Raw genomic sequence first — 7,481 nt, forward strand, 5'->3', positions numbered from 1 at the left:
ATAAAGGAGAATCATATAAGAGATCTGAAGTTACAGAGGAATCAGATCTAGTGATCCAACACCCTGAACAACAAGTAGATTTGAACAAGGAAGTACCTAAACAATCTAAACAACTTAAAGAAGTGATGAATAATTTATTGGAAGATGCTTCACATGCAATGGAATTGGTCACATGAAGAATGATTGTACATGTAAGTATACTAATCCTTTTTTTGGTTATTGCTATAACTGTTATGCTTATGGACATAGAGCTAATCAATGTCAAAAACCTAGATTCAATAATAATAATATGTATCAAGGTACTAACCCTGCAACTAGTAGACCTATTGGAACAACAAATGTCATAAGAAATGGAGTTATGTTATACGTGCAACAATTTTGGACATATTGCTAGAGAATACATATTACAGATAAGTTAATTAGGACCTAGATATGGGAACAATGTCTTAGCCTGTTATAATTGCAACAACCTTGGGCATACAACAATATTTTACAGATTCAATGGTTTTGGAAACAATATGAGGACAAATAACATGCGATCACATAATGCAAGGACACCTATTTATAGAAGGAATGCAAACAACAATATGAGAAGGGATGAAGACAACAATGCAAGACAAAGAAATGGTGTAAGAGCAAGTAGAGAACTTCAATGCAATATTTGTTAAAGCTAAGACACTTGCAAGCACACAAATATGGGTAGAAAATAAAAGAAATGACTCATTTAAGAATAAGTTGGAAGTAAACGATAGTAGTTGACAAACCCTTATCAATCTAAGCAATCAATTCATCAAAATTAAAGGAAAAATGACATAAAATTATTTAACCCCTAATAGGTTGCATTAAGACTTGTGTAGTTAATGATAGTATGATATGGATGAGAAGAAGTTACAGTTAAGAGCACATGTCATGTGGAGCTCATATGTGAGTGCGCGAAAGGAAAACAATTCTTTGGTAAATGATAACAACTGTTTTAATTCTTGCGTACAAGTGCAATTAATGCAAAATCAGTTTGAATCAAATTTAATGGTTAAAATCGATTGAATGGACTCCATTTGATCATGCAAAGTGTTGGAGAGCCCTAAGAAGCAAATTTGAGAGCAAATTTGAAGAGTTTCAAGAAAATTGAAAGCAAATTCACAAAGGGCCTAATTTTATAATTTGAAAAGGTATTTATCACCTACATAGTTGTATTTTAAGAAGAGTTTAAAGTTTTCCATTTGAAAGAATGACAATTCCTGTAGTGTGTGATGTTAATGAGAGACCTAGGTATAATTTCAAGAAATACTGTTACATTTCACTCGAGGATGATCCATTTGGATTTTTTCACAAGTTCCTAGTAGGGTTTTGCATGTTGAAGATATCCGTATGTATATTAATTGCAAATTTGAATTAATTGGAGATACTGACATATAGAAGGACATGAACCTAGTATACAACAATGATATGACCTTCAAATAAGGGCTTGAACACTTAGATAACTTGAATATCACTAAACATATGTTCTTTGAAGAATTCGATCAACATGAATGAACTAGAATTATACTGAGAAGAATTCATGAGGGTATGTTTTGGGTAGGAGAAATTCCTGTTATGATTACCAATGGTTTGATTCATAAACTTACTGGACTTAGCAATGAAGGTAGTAACCCTGTCAATGTGAAAATTGTCAAGAAGTTAGTTGAAACCAACACCGAAGCAACATCAAATGGCATAAACATGAAGGTTGATAAGATTAAATAAACTGATAGTAGATTGATAAAAAATATTATAGGATACAAGATGAATTATAGTTCAAGGGTAAGTTCAGTACCTGTTGGATTTATACATGCAACTTATATAATGATAGTATGAAAAGAGAAAATCAACATGAGTTGCTTCCTAAAGTAGTAGGTAATCATTTATATTGTAGTCTTTTTAGAAGCTCAACCATATCCCCATTGGACTCATTCTTGGCGAAAATGATGAGAAACTCAATAGAAACAAAGGAGTATAACATTGAAAAGTTGGGATTAATTTCAACGTATTCAATCAGAAAAATCATTGAGAAAATCAAGACAACCAAGAGTACCCAAGAGACTATAGAGAAAATGACAAATAAGATGCAGACTCTGATATCAATATAGATTAATGAGAATGATCCTTAGAAAAGGCTAATAGAGTATTAGAAGAGTTTGACACTCAATTCAAGACATTAGTAGATGTTGCTATTATGAAAGCCCAAGCTGAACATGATGCTAATCTTTTTAACAAGGTATGTAATAATGTCAAAGATGAATTGGAAAATTTGGATATATGCATCAAATAGTTGAGAAGGTGTATACATGAAGGTAAATATTTATATGAGAAATGTGTTTTGTCACATGAATACATTCAAACCTTCACTTCACAAATCAGAGACAAATAAAATGAATTGAAAAGTACGGTTATTGAGTAAAAAAGTGTAGATGTTCAAGTCATCGACTTGGAGCATAGGATCAACAAAATTCATGTTGAGCACAAAATGTTGGAGGCAAGAAAAGAAAATATATTGTAGATAGTTTCTCTATTGAGAGAACATTTATCATTGAAGATTGATCTAGTACAAAAATAACCCGATGAATGTTTGAAGGCTAATTAAGCCGATAGGCTTATTGTGGGAGCTTTGCTCCCGAAAATTATTTCTTTGACAAAAATGTTGTAAGACCATCGGTTTTTTATTTTCCAGCTGATTTTCTGATGATACATAGAAAAACTCACTTCTAAAAGTTTCTAAAAATTAAACTTTCATTTTTAACGTTAGGAATACTCCATGTTTCTAAATAGCAATTTTAGAAATAAATATTGTAGACATTTATTATGTTTCTATTAAGGTATGTGCAACCCACTCTGTCCATTTATTCTCATTTTCTATGGGTAAAGGATTGGTACAGATTTAATTTCTACATTTTATGCCTTTATAGTTATTTCCCTTTTGCAAATTGTGTGTACAAGATCAACAACATTAGCCTTAGAATCATAATGCATAGAATCAGTTTGCATGCAATCAAGTTTTTGTCTCTTGATGTTGCACATGAATAAAGTATTAATAATTTTAACATATGAAAGGAGGCTGGAGGTTCATTTATATCAGTTACTTGATAGTTTGGTGCAAAAGTAACTATCAATTTCTTGGAAATTCATCTTTTGGCACAAATAAGACTGTCAAATGAGCATTATTGTATGCATTCTTTTAATAATTCTCTACAGATTTATTTACATAACTTACAAATATTAAAATGCATTCAAAACTTTGCATATTTTTGTCATTGAATAAATTTTCTTGTTCGCAGATTTCACTCCTATTGTTTGCGATTGTCCACCTTCCAATTCCTCCTCAAAGAAAATCATCCATGGATTGGTGATTCAAATAATTACGAATGGAATGGTTGTTGTTTTGGTCTGCGTTGTTATTATTCTTTTTGGAAAAATTAAATATCTGATATATTAATGTATATTAAAAATAAAGTATAATATGTACAAATAGTGGTGGGTATTTAATTTGTACAACTTTGTCATTTGGTCTTTTACATTTCATACTTTGTCCCATTAACAAAATACAAGCATCTTATTGTTTCATAATAGTGCGTGAAAAAAATGTCAGCATTTTGACATGATTATTTTATTTTATATATAAATAGTATCATTTTATTTTTAACTAAAATAGAATTTACAAACATGCATTATTTATTAGTTTTTAGTTAAAATATATTTGATTTAAATGATTGTGTTGATATTTATAGTTAAAGTATTCTATAATGAATCCTTTTTATCTTTCAACAATTTGCATGCATCTCAATTAAAACAAAGTTTGCAAATGAAATGAGAAACTTTTACTATCAAAAAATAAAATCTACAATTAAATATAGAAACTTCCTTTCAAAATCCATCATTATTTGAATCCTTATCTCTTATACATTTCCACATAATTAGCTTTTTAAAAAACAATGTATAGTATGTAGTTGTACAAATAGTGGATAGATAGGTATTTAATTTTTACAACTTTGTTATTTGGTCTTTTACATATCATATTTTTTCCTATTAACAAAATACAAGCATCTTATTGTTTCATAATAGTGTGTGAAAAAGAATTTTTATCATTTTGACATGATTATTTTATTTTATATATAAATAGTATCATTTTATTTTTAACTAAAATAGAATTTACAAACATGCATTATTTATTAGTTTTTTGTTAAAACATATTTGATTTAAATATTGTGTTGATATTTATAGTTAAAGAATTCTATAATGAATCTTGTTTATCCTTCAACAATTTGCATGGATCTTAGTTAAAACAAAGTTTGCAATGAAATGAGAAACTTTTACTTTAAAAAAATCAAAAAAATCTATCCAATTAAATATAGAAACTTCCTTTCAAAACTCATCATTACCTAAATCCTTGTCTCTTACACATTTCCACATAATTAACTTATTTAAAAACGGTTTCATTGTATTTATCAAAAAATAGTTAATGTAGGCATAAAATTTTATTAGAAATGGAAATTTTTTTAAATTGACAAAAAAAATTTCAAAAAGAAATTATGTTAAAACTCATGCATATTATTTTACAAAATGATAGAAAAAAGGAAATATAAGAAGTCTAGGTAATAAGATGTACACATCTTATTGGTACAAAACCAAATTAATAGTAATTGTTTAAATACATTGTGTCACCTATAGTTCCATTTTGTTGTAGGAAGTAATAAAGAAAATAAATACACAATATTATATTAGCATCTAAATTTACAACAAACACCAAGGTTTATTAAATTGTGAAAGTAGTTATATTGTTGAGAGACTATTTGAAATGCATACCTATGCTAAATTTTTTTTGAAAATTTTTAAAATAAGAAAATTCAAATCATATTCTTTTTAACTAAAAGGTCCCACTTATAAATATATAAGTACAAAATGTGCATAAGTTCATTTGTTTTATTCAATTATACATATTTTATTATATATTGTCAAAGTATAGGTAATTAAATCAAACACCTTTTTTTTGCTTTGTTCGATTATTTCATTAAACAAATGAATCCTATCGGCTAATTGTTGCATGTACATAAACATGCAACTGCTAGTATATCTTATGAACACTTTACTTATCCAAACTTCTAAGCCACCAAATTGACATCTTATGGTGTATGCACACTTATTAGTATATTAGATTCAGTGAGCAATGCATGGGATATATAGACTTAATTAGTTTGAAGAGAAAGTTTGCTGATTTCATAACATTGTTAACTAGTCCATCAACACAATAAATTGGAGGTAGACTCAAACTTCTGACATATATATAGTTTTTGACTATGAAAATTGTATGTATGTACAAGGAGATATAAGGTAGAGCATAGATTAAAGGAGAGTATAATGTAAAAGATGGAATATAATAAAAATGATCCACATTTTCATTTTTTTTTATGGCCATATGAGGAACTTCACAAATTTTGAAAATTTGAAATTTAAGGGACTTAGCCAATTTTCCCATATGTTGCCATCAATGCCAAAGGGGGAGATTGTTAAGAATTGGACTAAGACGAGAGTATATACTATGAAGTTGTCATTTATGACAACATATAACTTGTATTAAGACAAAAAGATATGAAGACATGTTTTTGGTATGAAGACTTAGAAAATTGTCTTAGTGCTATGCAAATTAACTACCAAGAAAGGCACCTTTTTTATTAGCACACTTCATTGATAACATTTTGGCACATTCACACTTGACAAGAGATAGTACGAGTATAAAGAATCTATATCTAAGAGTACAAGTCATTATGACTTGTACAGATAGATTTATCAGAGTTCTATTAGTTGTAGTCATGTACAAGCATAACATAACATAGGTAAGGAATTGGTAAATTGTGTTAAGGAATTATATAGGGTTACCAAAATAAATATTTAACTATTATGGGAAAACATCCTAGATGTCAACCCTAACTCAACATGAAGTGATTTTATGTTTTGGGAAACGTATGAAGACTTGAAGGCTGTTAGGACAAAACATATGGGTATAAAGGAAAGAGTTTTGGATGCGAAGTGATGTGATGACTATGTCATTATTTTGTGTTATTTGTATGATGTGAAATTTTGTGTTAGAGAAGAGAAAAGGAAGTATATGTGAAGTTGTGTAAAGAGAGCCACTTAGGACAAATTAGCTATTGAAGATATCAACAGTATCATTTTAAATTTTTTTTTTTTTTTTTGTATCTATACCTTTTGTATACAAAATATATCATTTTATATGCATGTTTGAGTAGTGAGCTCAACTTGCTACTTTTGTAATTATAATACCAACTCCTAATGGTGTTGAGGCTTCTAACAAGGCCTAGTCCTCTAACAAGGACGAATACACTAAATAGATGTAATATACTCCTAAAAAGGTTAATATCTTTCACAAGATATTTTTGTTTAGTGGATCATTTTGTGGGCACCATCCCCACTAGGGTTTTCCCTCGGTCAGGGTTTCCATAGTTAACAAATAATGGTGTTATGAGTTGTATTGTGTTGTTGTTATGTTTGCTTCTCAATTTAACCTTATATGCATGTTTAAAGATTGTTAAAGATATCCATAGTTGGGCAAAAGTTTGTGAAATACTAATTCACCTCCCCCCTCAGTATTTCTTATTTCTAACAATTAGTACTCCATATATGCATGTGTATGGTATGTGTGCCCATTTTACATTATGCTTGATGTGTTTGATATGGTTGAGGCATTCATAGTCACTCGCAAGTCAACATCTACATGATGTACCATTCCTCGATATTGTTTGTTATATAGATATATTTATACATGCTCATCTTTTTATATAGGTTTGCGCTTTTTTGAATTTTCAGGATGAGCATACCTTATCACAATATCTCAATGGTAAGAGGGGAGATAATATACAAACTCAATCTTATCACAAGCCAACATTCTCTTGAAATATGGACAAGTATTTGACTCACTACCTATTCAAATTCATCAAGATGATGTGAATTTATGAACCTAACCTTGACCATGATAGCCTTTTGAGTTATTTTTATGTGGCTCAGTCATGTGAGCTTTGTCATATGTTTACTTGGTGAAATAAATTTATTAACATTAATTATGACTTAGGAATAATTAATTCTTATGATTATTGAATATTAAAAGTTAGAGCGTTTAAGTGTGATGATTGATTAAATAGATTATGAAATTAAATATTTAATTAATTATTAAATAAAAAACCCAAATTAAAGTTGCACAAACAATATACATCTGTTTTAAAAGCTAGGTTGCATATTATATTTTGACAAATTTATTAATTATATTTAATTTTAATTCCTCTACAATATTGAGATAAAAATATAATTCTAAATTAAGGTATAATTATATTTTTTAATGCATAATAGTTAAATAAGCATTGATAATCAATTCATAGTTAAGAAGTTGAGTGAGTTAACTAAAGGATTAAGTTATTAATTTTTTTTTTTGAAGGTTG

The sequence above is a fragment of the Cupressus sempervirens genome, chromosome 10 (assembly GCF_028749045.1).
Source record: "Cupressus sempervirens isolate cs-2001-9-10 chromosome 10, ASM2874904v1, whole genome shotgun sequence".
NCBI lineage: Eukaryota > Viridiplantae > Streptophyta > Pinopsida > Cupressales > Cupressaceae > Cupressus > Cupressus sempervirens.